We start from the raw sequence: 12,881 nt of genomic DNA on the forward strand, positions 1-12,881 counted from the left end.
CGTGGCTTATGCATCTTGTTTCAACATCTTTCAGTGTAAATTGGGTGCTCTGGGGTGGAGATCCACGTTTTGCTACCGGTACTACGTTTCTGACCGTACCCGTAGGAGCCCGTCACTGACTTACAGTCTCTGTTGCGTGTGATCCCCTGAGAGATGTCTTTCATTCCATTCTGTTCTTTTTGCATGTAAACACTCTCAAGAGTTCTTCCAATCAGTAGAAATATTTTTGCAGTCTTTTATTTTTAAGCAAGGAAGTGAGCCTATCAGACTTCATTTCTTCCTAACGTGGATCTGGTAGGAATGAAGCGTCCAAATTTGCCCCCACCAGTTTTACCTACCTTAAATCTTGCATTCTCTAAAAGTCCAGATTTGTTTCCATGGAAAAAATGAAGCAAGTCTTTAGCACTGCAGTTCACAATGGGAACCAGTATGTGCCCACAGCAACTCCCTTTGGCATCCATTAGGTTCCTTCCTATTCATTTTTAATTAGGTTGTGTTTTAATTGGGAAGGATCCTGGGCTTGACAGACTCCAGTTTTGATCTTATTTGGGGCTTGGAAGCTAAGAGGTCTTGGGCTTGAATAACATTTGCATGGGAGACTACCAAGGAATAGTAGAGCTGTAGGTTAGACTAGGAAGTAGAAAAACATCTGGACAAGACATAGGCAAAGAAACAGAGGATGAGAGACATTATGCTTTCCTTCAAGGACATGAAGATGTGGAGTGTTCCTCTAAGCCTCTGCCAAAGTGGAAGCGGTTCAGTTTCATAGGGGCAAATCTGTGAATTCATTTTGAAACTCTGAGTTTATTCCTCCTCTAATAAATTCTTGTCTAGATAGGATGGTGCTGTTGGGAACATACATTTATGGTTTTTAAAAAGCAGTTTTCGGGAGGAGCAAAGCCACTTTTGCCCTGATCTGTGGTTTTTGTCAATTTATTTGGCTTTTAGCTTCATTAGTTTGGTGCTGGGAAAGGTGCAGAAAGGTTTCAGATATCTCTTTGACCACAAATGGTGTGGATGTCTCTTTACAGAGACATACAGTGGGAAACTCTCCAGTGTAAATAGCTCTGAAATTCTCTCTCTCTCTCTCTCTCCAGTCCTGCTCCTAGTTTGAAACCAATTGTTTTCACCAATGAACATAAAGGCTCGATTGTGTTTGAATGCAAGTACAGTGGTACCTCGAGATACGAGTTTAATTCGTTCCGGACCTGGGCTCTTAAGTCGAGCAGCTCTTATCTCGAACGACTTTTCCCCATAGGAATTAATGTAAATAATTTTAATTGGTTCCAGCCCTCAAAAAACTCACAAAGTTAGTCTAAATTATGCAGAAAGACATGTTTTTAATGAAGAAATGTACATGTACATATAAATGAATAATGAAGTTTCTTTCACTTAACTTGTAAACTTTCTTAAACTTTTAAATTTACATATGTTCAACTTCTCTGCCACCCAATCCTGTAGGACAGAGGTCCCCAACCCTTTTTGCACCAGGGACCGGCTTTAAGCAATCAAGAGAGGAATGGGTGAATGAATGGACGGAGGGTGGGAAGGAAGGAAGGAAAGAGGGAAGGGACAGGAACAGAGGAAGGAAGCAAGGAAACTTATGAAAGGGGAGAGTAAGAGAGGAATGAGTGAAGGGAGGGAGGGAGGGAAGAAGGTGGGAAGGAGAAAGAAAAGAAGAAATAGAGGAAGGGAAGGTAAAAGAGAGAAAGAAAAAGAGCAAGAAAGAAAGCAAGAAAGAAAGGGGGAAGGGACAGGAACAGAGGAAGGAAGCAAGGAAACTTATGAAAGGGGAGAGTAAGAGAGGAATGAGTGAAGGGAGGGAGGGAGGGAGGGAAGAAGGTGGGAAGGAGAAAGAAAAGAAGAAATAGAGGAAGGGAAGGTAAAAGAGAGAAAGAAAAAGAGCAAGAAAGAAAGCAAGAAAGAAAGAAAGGGGGAAGGGACAGGAACAGAGGAAGGAAGCAAGGAAACTTATGAAAGGGGAGAGTAAGAGAGGAATGAGTGAAGGGAGGGAGGGAGGGAAGAAGGTGGGAAGGAGAAAGAAAAGAAGAAATAGAGGAAGGGAAGGTAAAAGAGAGAAAGAAAAAGAGCAAGAAAGAAAGCTGCAAGCACCCCCCCGAGCCCCCCAGGCCGGCTGCAACCTTTTAAAACACGCGCGCCGCTTCGCAGCTGTCTCCTGAAGCCGAACGCGGAAGTTAGCGTTTGGCTTCAGGAGACAGCTCCTTGGCGCTTGTATCTCGAATTTGGGCTTGTAAGTAGAACAAAAATATCTCTCCCCTCCCAGCTCTTATCTCGAGTTGCTCTTAAGTAGAGCAGCTCTTATGTCGGGGTTCCACTGTACAGTGGTACCTCTACTTAAGAACACCTCTACTTAAGAACTTTTCTAGATAAGAACCGGGTGTTCAAGATTTTTTTGCCTCTACTTAGGAACCCAAGTCCGGAAAAAATTCCCAGGAAATTTGAGAGCAGCATGAAGGCCCGACCAGTTTTCTGCCACTCCCCATTTAATCCCGGCCACGTCAGGCTTTTCTGGACTGCCAGAGGAGCCTTTCTGTGATGCTCCCTTCGCTCTGGGCAGCAACTGTCCTCCTCCTCTTCCTTCTCCTCCTCCCACCCAAATTCCGAGCTTTTATTTCTTTCCTAATGGGTTTGCACACATTATTTGCTTTTACATTGATTCCTATGGGAAAAATTGCTTCTACTTACAAACTTTTCTACTTAAGAACCTGGTCATGGAATGAATTAAGTTCTTAAGTAGAGGTACCACTGTACTTGCATCTCTGAGTAAAGGGAAGTGGCCATTTTTCTTTCCGTCTTTATTAGAACTGCATTGGAAAGAATAGGAAAAAGAAAATGGAAAAATAAGATATGATGCTGCTGTTGAAGAGTCTCCTGCTGACAAGGAAGCAATGTGTGGTCCTTTGTGTCTCACCTTTTGGATTTCAGTTTAAAGCATATTTATTTTCTTGATAGTGTTTATACAGTACAAATTGGCATTTATTTTACACTAGAACCTTGGGATTTATTGTTTGCTGAAGCTGCCATTAACTTTTTTCCCATACATGTCCCAGGGAGAGAATCAATCACTTACGCTTATTTTAAACCATAGCATTCCTGGGATAAAAACTTTTTTGCAGAAAAGTCAGGAGACTTGGCCACACTGATATGATAGATAGCACTGGATGATGGAGAATCCAGCTCTGAACAACTGAACTTATAGGATATTTTTTCCAGATCTTCACTAAACTTACACTGTCCTATAACTGGCCTCTCCGCACTGTGTTTTTGCTGGCAATGGGATAAACCAAATTACCACATTCAGTCCTGGCAAAGGATATCTCAAAGAGTGGCCATTCCCAATAACTCGGTCTGTTGGCCTGGGTTGCTATGACTTTAACATAGAACACTGAACATTGATGTAAATGTGGAAATCTACAGGTTTCCTTTGCTTTATGTGAATTTGTTATTTATGCCAATTGTAATTTTCATCCAAGAATTTGCTTTATGCAAAAATGCTAAGCAATTTGCACCAAAGGTCTGAAACATGCCAAAACCTCTTCTTCCCCAAAATGTGAATATTTCCCCTCCAAACCTCTTTCTTCTCTTAGTCGTATGTTTACTATTACGTTGTGCAATTGTTCCAGTTGTGTGTCCTGTCCCTTGCTTATTTCCATCGTTACAATATTTTACATCTGTTACTATGGAGTCAAAATTGCCACGAACATCTTGTTCAACCATCTTATCTAAAATTAAAAAAGGAAACAATCTGTCTAACATAGAAACAAAGCTAGGTATATTCCATTACATGTACCAAAGCTGGTGAATGGCCTCTAGCCTAGGACAAACTTTTAACCTGGGCAAATGTACAATGATGCTGCTCTTCTGCTGCTTTCATTTTGATCTTTGGAGGTCGTTGAGATTTTAAAATGACCAAATACGTGAATGAATAGTTTCAATGGTAATGCTGTTATTTTACATGAAAGAAGACAACCCTACGGGTAGTGTCATCATGTAATTCAGCCACTTGGTTGAACAAGTTTTTATTTTTAATATCTGGCAGATTCTAACTAGTTCATTTCTGTTTCTTGTTCTTTCTCTTACTCTAATATATCTCAATGGAATTTCACAACTGAATATCTAGATCAACCTTAAAGCCCTTTAGACATCAACTTCTATTATTTACTTATTTACTTATTTACTTATTTACTTATTTACTTACTTACTTACTTACTTACTTACTTACTTACTTACTTACTTACTTACTTACTTACTTACTTACTTACTTAGTCAAGTACAAATTGGTAGTATAACAATGTTTATATACATGATACTTGCAAGAGAGAAACATTAGGATGGGACGGAAGGCACTCTGGTGCACTTATGCATGCCCCTTACTGACCTCTTAGGAATCTGGAGAGGTCTAGGGGGGGAAGCTTTGGAGGTTAGGTGATGATACTACAGAATCTGGTAATTATGAGTTCCATGCATTAACTACTCGGTTACTAAAGTCGTATTTCCTGCAATCAAGTTTGGAGCGGTTTACATTAGGTTTGTATCTGTGGCGTGCTCTTGTGTTGTTGTGGTTGAAGCTGAAGTAGTCATTGACAGGAAGGATGTTGTAGCAGATGATTTTATGGGCTATGCCTAGGTCGTGTTTAAAGTGAGGTAGTTCTAAGCTTTCTAAACCTAGGATTCTAAGTCTACTTGCGTAGGGTATTTTCAGACGTTATGAAAAACACGGAAGGAATAACATCATACACATTTGAAGGGCACCAAATTGGGAAAACTTGTCCTAGTTGCCATGCTTCTTAGATTAAGTGCTATCTGGTTTTGGGGTTGTTGTTTTTTTCCATTTCAGGCAACAAAATGCTTGTTTTCACCATTGTCACAAATCTTGCTTCATATAGAGATCCATGGTGAGGAAAAGGGAAGAAACTTTTCTTGAGTTCCTAGGAAAAAAGTAGAAAAAGGCTCAGGTTAACTTCTCCCTGGCTCACTGGTGCATAAGAGGAAGAGGAAGAAGAAGAAAATTAGATTTGCAAAGTTCTGTTAATTGTAGCCTATCTCATAAAGTAGAATTCTAGTCCTCTTGTGGAGTCTGTTCTAGACAACTTTGAATGGCTTAACAATGGCTGATGCTTTTCACAGGCTCTGTCCGAAGCTTTAATGAAGATTTTAAAAAAATCGTCTTCAATGCTATGAAAAAGTTCATTGACCATCGCCTCATGGACCATGAACCATTATCTGTATGGAATGTAAAATTATACAGACCCACTTAAATGCAGCTAATTACAGGCCGGGAACATTTCCTGCTAGCAGTGTGTTGCCCCGAGTTTATTTTCTCAGGCAGTGGAACTTTCCTTTGATCCTGTGTCTAAAGAAGCCTTTTTTTGCATTTTAATAACTAGTTGTTATTTATACTGGCTAGATGCGGTTGTTCATATTTCTTCCTCAAAGCAATTATGGCAACACCCTAAACTATCACTACTTATATTCTTCTAATTCTAGCTTAAAATGGGTGTATGAGAATTAAAAGTCTTGCAGTGAGGTGGGTGGCAAACAAATTTAATTAATTAATAAACCAGAGACCTGGTATTTAAGTGATCATTGCTTGCATTAACTGCTTGCATTTCTTCCATTAGTGGTTTCCCACAAATGCAGGATCTGCTTCTTTCAGACCAATCAAGTGGGCTGAGCGCATATGTGGGCTGAGAGAATGAAAGTCACCCAACTGGCATTCATGGCTAAGGTGGGGCTAGAATTCACGGTCTCCAGGTTTCTACCCTGAAACCTTAACCACTAGACTAAACTGGTTTCCATTTGTTTGCACTACCATGCCCATTTCTTATTCATTTCCTCAAAAAAGAGATGATTCTGGCAGCTCTGCATGACAAGTTGCCCTTGCAGAAATATCTCTGTACTTCTTTCTCTTGTGACGAGAAAGAAGTACAGAAAGACATGGAAATTGGGTTGTCCTCTAGTTCAGGAACTGATTAAAAAGAGAATGAAGTTAATGAAAGTGACATGGCCCATGGGCCCTTCAAGTCATCTTAGATAAACATTTGCCTTGTCCGCATTGATTGGGGCTAATGAAAATCCGATATTTATTTATTTATTTATTTATTGGATTTGTATGCCGTCCCTCTCCAGAGACTCGGGGCGGCTAACAGTGACAATAAAGCAGTGTACAATAGTAATTTGGTATTGATGATTAAAAATCAATTAATATAAAAACCAAACATACATACATACATACATACCATGCATAGAATTGTAAAGGCCTAGGGGGAAAGAGGATCTCAATTCCCCCATGCCTGGTGGCAGAGGTGGGTTTTAAGTAGCTTATGAAAGGCAAGGAGGGTGGGGGCAGTTCTAATCTCTGGGGGGAGTTGGTTCCAGAGGGCTGGGGCCGCCACAGAGAAGGCTCTTCCCCTGGGTCCCGCCAGGCGACATTGCTTAGTTGACGGGACCCGGAGAAGATCCACTCTGTGGGACCTAACTGGTCGCTGGGATTCATGCAGCAGAAGGCGGTCCCTGAGGTAATCTGGTCCGGTGCCATGAAGGGCTTTATAGGTCATAACCAACACTTTGAATTGTGACCGGAAACTAATCGGCAACCAATGCAGACTGCGGAGTGTTGGTGTAACATGGGCATATTTGGGAAAGCCCATGATTGCTCTCGCAGCTGCATTCTGCACGATCTGAAGTTTCCGAACATTTTTCAAAGGTAGCCCCATGTAGAGAGCGTTACAGTAGTCAAGCCTCGAGGTGATGAGGGCATGAGTGACTGTGAGCAGTGACTCCCGGTCCAAGTAGGGTCGCAACTGGTGCACAAGGCGAACCTGGGCAAACGTCCCCCTCGCCACAGCTGAAAGATGTTTCTCTAATGTCAGCTGTGGATCGAGGAGGACGCCCAAGTTGCGAACCTTCTCTGAGGGGGCCAGTGATTCTCCCCCCAGGGTAATGGATGGACAGATGGAGTTGTCCTTGGGAGGTAAGATCCACAGCCACTCCGTCTTGTCTGGGTTGAGTTTGAGCTTGTTGACACTCATCCAGGCCCTAACATCCTCCAGGCACCGGCCCATCACTTCCACTGCTTCGTTGGCTGGACATGGGGTGGAGATGTATAACTGGGTATCATCGGCGTATTGATGATACCTCACCCCATGCCCTTGGATGATCTCACCTAGCGGTTTCATGTAGATATTAAATAGCAGGGGGGAGAGGACCGACCCCTGAGGCACCCCACAAGGGAGAGACCTAGAGGTCGACCTCTGATCCCCTACTAACACCAACTGCGACCGACCAGAGAGGTATGAGGAGAACCACTGAAGAACAGTGCCTCCCACTCCCAACCCCTCTAGTCGGTGCAGAAGGATGCCATGGTCGATGGTATCGAAAGCCGCTGAGAGGTCAAGAAGCACCAGGACAGAGGACAAGCCCCTGTCCTGGGCCCGCCAGAGATCATCCATCAACGCGACCAAAGCAGTTTCCGTGCTGTAGCCGGGCCTGAATCCAGACTGCTGAGGACCTAGATAATTGGCTTCTTCCAAGGACCGCTGGAGCTGAAGTGCCACCACCTTCTCAACAACCTTCCCCATAAAAGGAAGGTTGGAGACTGGACGGTAGTTATTGAGTATGGCTGGGTCCAGGGAAGGCTTCTTGAGGAGGGGGCGCACAAGTGCCTCCTTATAAGGAGCCGGAAAGGACCCACTCCCCAAAGAGGCGTTGACAATCTCCCGGACCCAGCTCCGCGTCACCTCTCGACTGGCCGAAACCAACCAAGAGGGACACGGATCCAGTAGACAGGTGGCGGAACACACAGCTCCAATGGCCTTGTCCACTTCCTTAGGTGTCACCAAGTCAAACCTCTCCCAGACAGATGGACAAAGATGTTTAGCCCCAGTCACCTCGACTGACTCGTTGTCAGTTGACTCTGTTTTACAATTGGAGTCGAGGTCCGCTCGAATCCGAGCAATTTTATCAGCGAAAAATGTGTTAAAATCCTCGGCACTACTCTGCAAGGGCTCCCCAACTCCCCCCTGGTTAAGAAGGGAGCGGGTTACCCTGAACAGAGCGACCGGGTGGGATTCCGCTGATGCAATCAAGGTGGCATGATACGCGCATCTTGCTGCCTTGAGTGCCATTTTGTAAGTCATAATATGAGCTCTTACAAGTGTTCGATCGGATTCGGACTTACTCTTCCTCCATCGCTTCTCTAGACGTCTCTTCTGGCGTTTCAACTCCCGGAGCTCCTCGTTGAACCATGGAGCTCTACGGGGTCTAGTGCCGCGGAGAGGTCGCAGCGGTGCAATTCAGTCAAGGGCCTCTGCTGCAGCCTTGTTCCAGGCCTCAGCCAGAGACTCTGCTGAACTGTGGATGAGTGCATCTGGAAGAGCCCCAAGCACCTTCTGAAAGCCTTCTGGATCCATCAGGCGCCTGGAGCGGAACAACTTAATTGGTTCCACCTCCCTGCGAGGGAGGATTGGAGCCAGGAAGTCAAGCCGCAGTAGAAAATGGTCTGACCATGACAAAGGCAATACTTCTAAGCCCCTTAATCTCAGACCATTACTCAGTTGCTCAGAGAGGAATACCATGTCGGGTGCGTGCCCCCCCTTATGAGTCGGACCCTGCACTACTTGAGTCAGGTCCATGGCTGCCATGGTGGCCATGAACTCCTGTGCCAGCCCAGAGGATCCGCCGAGCGACGACAGGTTGAGGTCCCCCAAGACCATAAGCCTAGGGAACTTCACCGCCAGCCCGGCCACCTCCGCCAGCAGCACAGGCAGGGCTGTTGACACGCAGCTGGGAGGCAGGTACGTGAGTAACAAGCCCACCTGAACCCCTAGGTCCAACTTCACCAGGAGGGACTCGCAACCCGCAATCTCTGGAGCAATGAGTCTACGCAGGCACAGGCTTTCCCTGGCTATAATAGCCACTCCTCCCCCCCTTCCCTGGGGTTGAGGCTGATGCCATATCTGAAACCCGGCTGGGCAGATTTCAGAGAGAGGAACTCCTCCCTCCGGGCCCAGCCAGGTTTCGGTCACACAAGCCAGGTCGGCCTCCTCATCCAGGATCAAATCCTGGATTAGGAGAGCTTTATTTACTACCGACCTGGCATTGAGTAGCAACAGCTTGAGCCCAGGGCCAGACTTACACTCATCACCAGTGCCTTGAGTTAAGCTCATGGAGCCGGAACAAGGGATCGTTATTAAGCAGCGATCCCTCCTTCCCCTGGAACGGCTAGCTCCATGGCTTCCGCCATATCTGCCTCTCCCCAGCAAGACCGGGATATTCTGACCCTCCGCCACCCCAGAGATAAGTGTTCCCCCACCTCCTGCCCTTCCAGTGTCAGGTGTGCCTGAAATTTCATTCATATCATATTCATTCATTTCATACATATTATAATCCCACCCACCCACCCTGTTCCATCTATCACCCCTCTTCCCATTCATTTCCATTCACAATATTCCATTCATTCCAATAATTACTAACATAATCCCATTCATTCATACCATAAATACATTAATCCCTAAAAAATAGTTAAAAAATTAAAAATACATAATACATATACCAGAAATATAAAAATAGCCTAAATGTACTAATTAATTATCAATTACTCTAAAACTAGTACTGGATGTCAAATTATTAAATATTTTTAAAGACCAAAATACAGGGGGGGGGGGGGGAGAATCAGTTAAAAATCAATTAGTTAGCAGTTTTTAGATCATCAATAGCTAGGTGGCCCCAGACTCTGAGTCAATTAAGTTCTGGAAAAAGTCCAGCATAAATGTCCAAGTCTTTAAATAATGAGTCCCTGGGGGAAAGAAAGATCTCTTTAGTGCCGTCCGTTGCCACCGCCTGGCACTCCCAGTTCGTAAATTGTGTCTCAAATTATTATTAACTCGGACTCCTGCGTCTCTACAGCTCCCCCGGCTCTCAGTGTTCACTCCGGTCACCCTGTGATAGTTACTGTTCTTACTGGGCAACAATTCCAGTTCTCCACACTCTCCTCTCACCGCGATCCCGCACAGTCTCTCAGTAATGTCGAACAGCCTCAGAACAGCTCCTCGCCCTCTCCTCAGCCTCGGCCATCCTTCTCTCTCTGCAGTAACCTCCTTTCCCTTGATAATGACAGTCCCCTTGGTAATGACAGCTCTAGTATAATCCTTCACTCCAACGGCTCCAACAGTCCCTCCGATGCCAGGCACCCCCACCATTTGGCACCACAGCCTCCCAGGTCTGTCTGTCCGTCTGTCTGTCTGTCAGTCTTGGTCTTAAGGCCCAGCTCTCACTCTCTGCTACTCGTTTGCTTGCGGTGGCCACACGATTAAATGGTGGCCGCCATTTTCTGAATCCCAGCTGATCGAGTTCGGCAGCGAAGGGATGATCAGGAATGCCACGGGGAGCTAAAGCACATAGCATACAGCTCTTCCGAGGCATACAGGTCTTTTCTCTGGCTTGATCTTACAGCCCAGTTCTCAGTCTCTGTCCCTTGATCACTAGCGGCAGTTTATGGCGGTTGCAGAATTAGATGGCAGCCGCCATTTTCCGAGTTACAGCTGATCAAGTTCCGATGTCTTCATTATAAATAGTGTTATTTTCTCTCAGACCGTTATATTTCACACTGCTTATCTTGAAGTTTAAAACATTTACCACAGGAGGCTGAGCATCCATGGGACACAATGGGAGCAATCATGGCACAGTGTTTTTAAGTACTCTAATCTCCTTTGCATCAGGTTACTCTAGCACAAGGGTGTCAAACTCAAGTCCTGGAGGCCGGATCCAGCCCTCAAAGTGCTTAGATCTGGGCCATGGGGCTGCCCTGGAAACAGTAAAGCACAAGCCCACAGTTTTATTTTATTTATTTATTTTATTTATTTGTTTTGTCCAATACACAGTAATACACAATGGGGGTTATAGAGGATATAATCAGGTAGAATGTATTAAAGGGGGAATAGAGGAGAAAATAAAGGAGTGAAATATAATTATGAGAGAATAGCAGAAAAAGATATAGAAGAGAAGATATAGGAGATATAGGAGAGACAATAGGACAGGGGACGGTAGGCACTCTGGTGCACTTATGTACGGCCCTTACTGACCTCTTAGGAACTTGGTGAGGTCAACCATGGATAGTCTAAGGGTAAAGTGTTGGGGGTTAGAGGATGATACTACAGAGTCCGGTAGTGAATTCCACGCTTCGACAACTCGATTACTAAAGTCGTACTTTTTACAGTCAAGTTTGGAGTGGTTAATATTAAGCTTGTATCTGTTGTGGGCTCTTGTGTTGTTGTGGTTGAAGCTGAAGTAGTCTTTGACAGGCAGGACGTTGCAGCATATGATCTTGTGGGCAATACGTAGATCATGTTTGAGGCGTCTTAGTTCTAAGCTTTCTAGACCCAGCATTGTAAGTCTAGTTTCGTAGGGAATTCTATTTCGAGTGGAGGAGTGAAGGGCTCTTCTGGCCTCAGCCAGCAAAAATGGAGCTTGGGAGGACCATGGGAGGCCCTTGCAAGCTCCATTTTTGCTGGTGGTGGGTTGCAGGAGGCTGTCACAGCCAAAAACGAAGCTCAGGAGCCCACTTTCTCTGGCAGAGCACTCAAGCCATTATAGGTACCCCTGACACGAGTGTTGTCAAGCTAATCTTGCCCACCCTGGCCATGCCTCCCCATCCAAGGTCAAACACAACCCTGATGCAGCACTCAATGAAATTGAGTTTGACACCCCTGCTTTAGCAGGTATAACCAAATTCAGGATTTGGTGGGAAGGTTTTTATAGAATTGTGTCTGTCTTCCCAAATCCCCTAGTAGATCACAGTGTTCACGTGAAAGACCTCATAGTTTCTGTCATTACTCCGGAATACACAGAAGGGAAAATAATTTGTGGATGACAAGAATGAAATGATCTCTTTGGGACACCATTCATCCTATTTTGGACTATTAAGGGAGACCTTTTTTAATGAGAGTTGTAACTTGATAAGCAATAAGCACAGAAACAGAATGTTTGGCAAAACCCCTAAAGGCAGTGAGGTCATTGAAACAGATGACATGATACATAGCATATGGGGAGAGATTTTGGCACTCCTCATCCTCCTCCCAAAATGCTTTATGTAGAGATGCCTTTGAAGGCAATGTGGAAACAGCAATTGAGGTAGTAGCCAACTACAACCACAATAACCTGTGTAATTGCCAAGGTTGGAAACACTGCTATAAGTGACCTTGAAGACACACTATGCTCCCTCTCCTTCCAAAGTCACCCAACACTATGAATTCCAGCAGCACATGCAGCAGGAGGGAGAAACGATAAACCAATATATCACTGCCCTCCATAAAGCCACACTGTGGACTGTGAATTCAGAGACCTCAATGATATTCTGCTCGACCAATTCATTTGAAGCATCCAGAACATCTGCCTCCAGCACCGGCTGCTTGCCCGAACAAATTTGACCCTGGCTGTTGCTTTGGATGAAGCCAGGACTGCAGAATTATCGATAAAAGAAGCTGATTCACTTCACAAGTTTGCTGCCTCCAGAGCTGAAACCAAGCCGCTGGCCTCAGTACATAAGGGCCCCTTCAAGGACTCGGCTAGCAGCAATGAAGAAGTCTGCCACATGGAACAACAACACCGGGGGGGGGGGGGGCAGCACTTGAAGGCATTGTGCCATTTCCGCAACTCCATTTGCAAACGATGCGAGTGGCGAGGACATTTGGCAAGGGTTTGCCATGCTATTTTCCCCACCAGCTGTGCACATGTGCCTGACACCACACACAATGACCAGTCAAACTCTTTTCAGTGGGAAGCTTGGAAGTCACACCACAGTACAGGGACCACTAGACACCAACCAGACTCGTGTGTGTTATGCTGGGCTTCACGTTACAAGC

This window comes from Erythrolamprus reginae, chromosome 2 (genome assembly GCF_031021105.1).
Source record: "Erythrolamprus reginae isolate rEryReg1 chromosome 2, rEryReg1.hap1, whole genome shotgun sequence".
Classification (NCBI taxonomy): domain Eukaryota; kingdom Metazoa; phylum Chordata; class Lepidosauria; order Squamata; family Dipsadidae; genus Erythrolamprus; species Erythrolamprus reginae.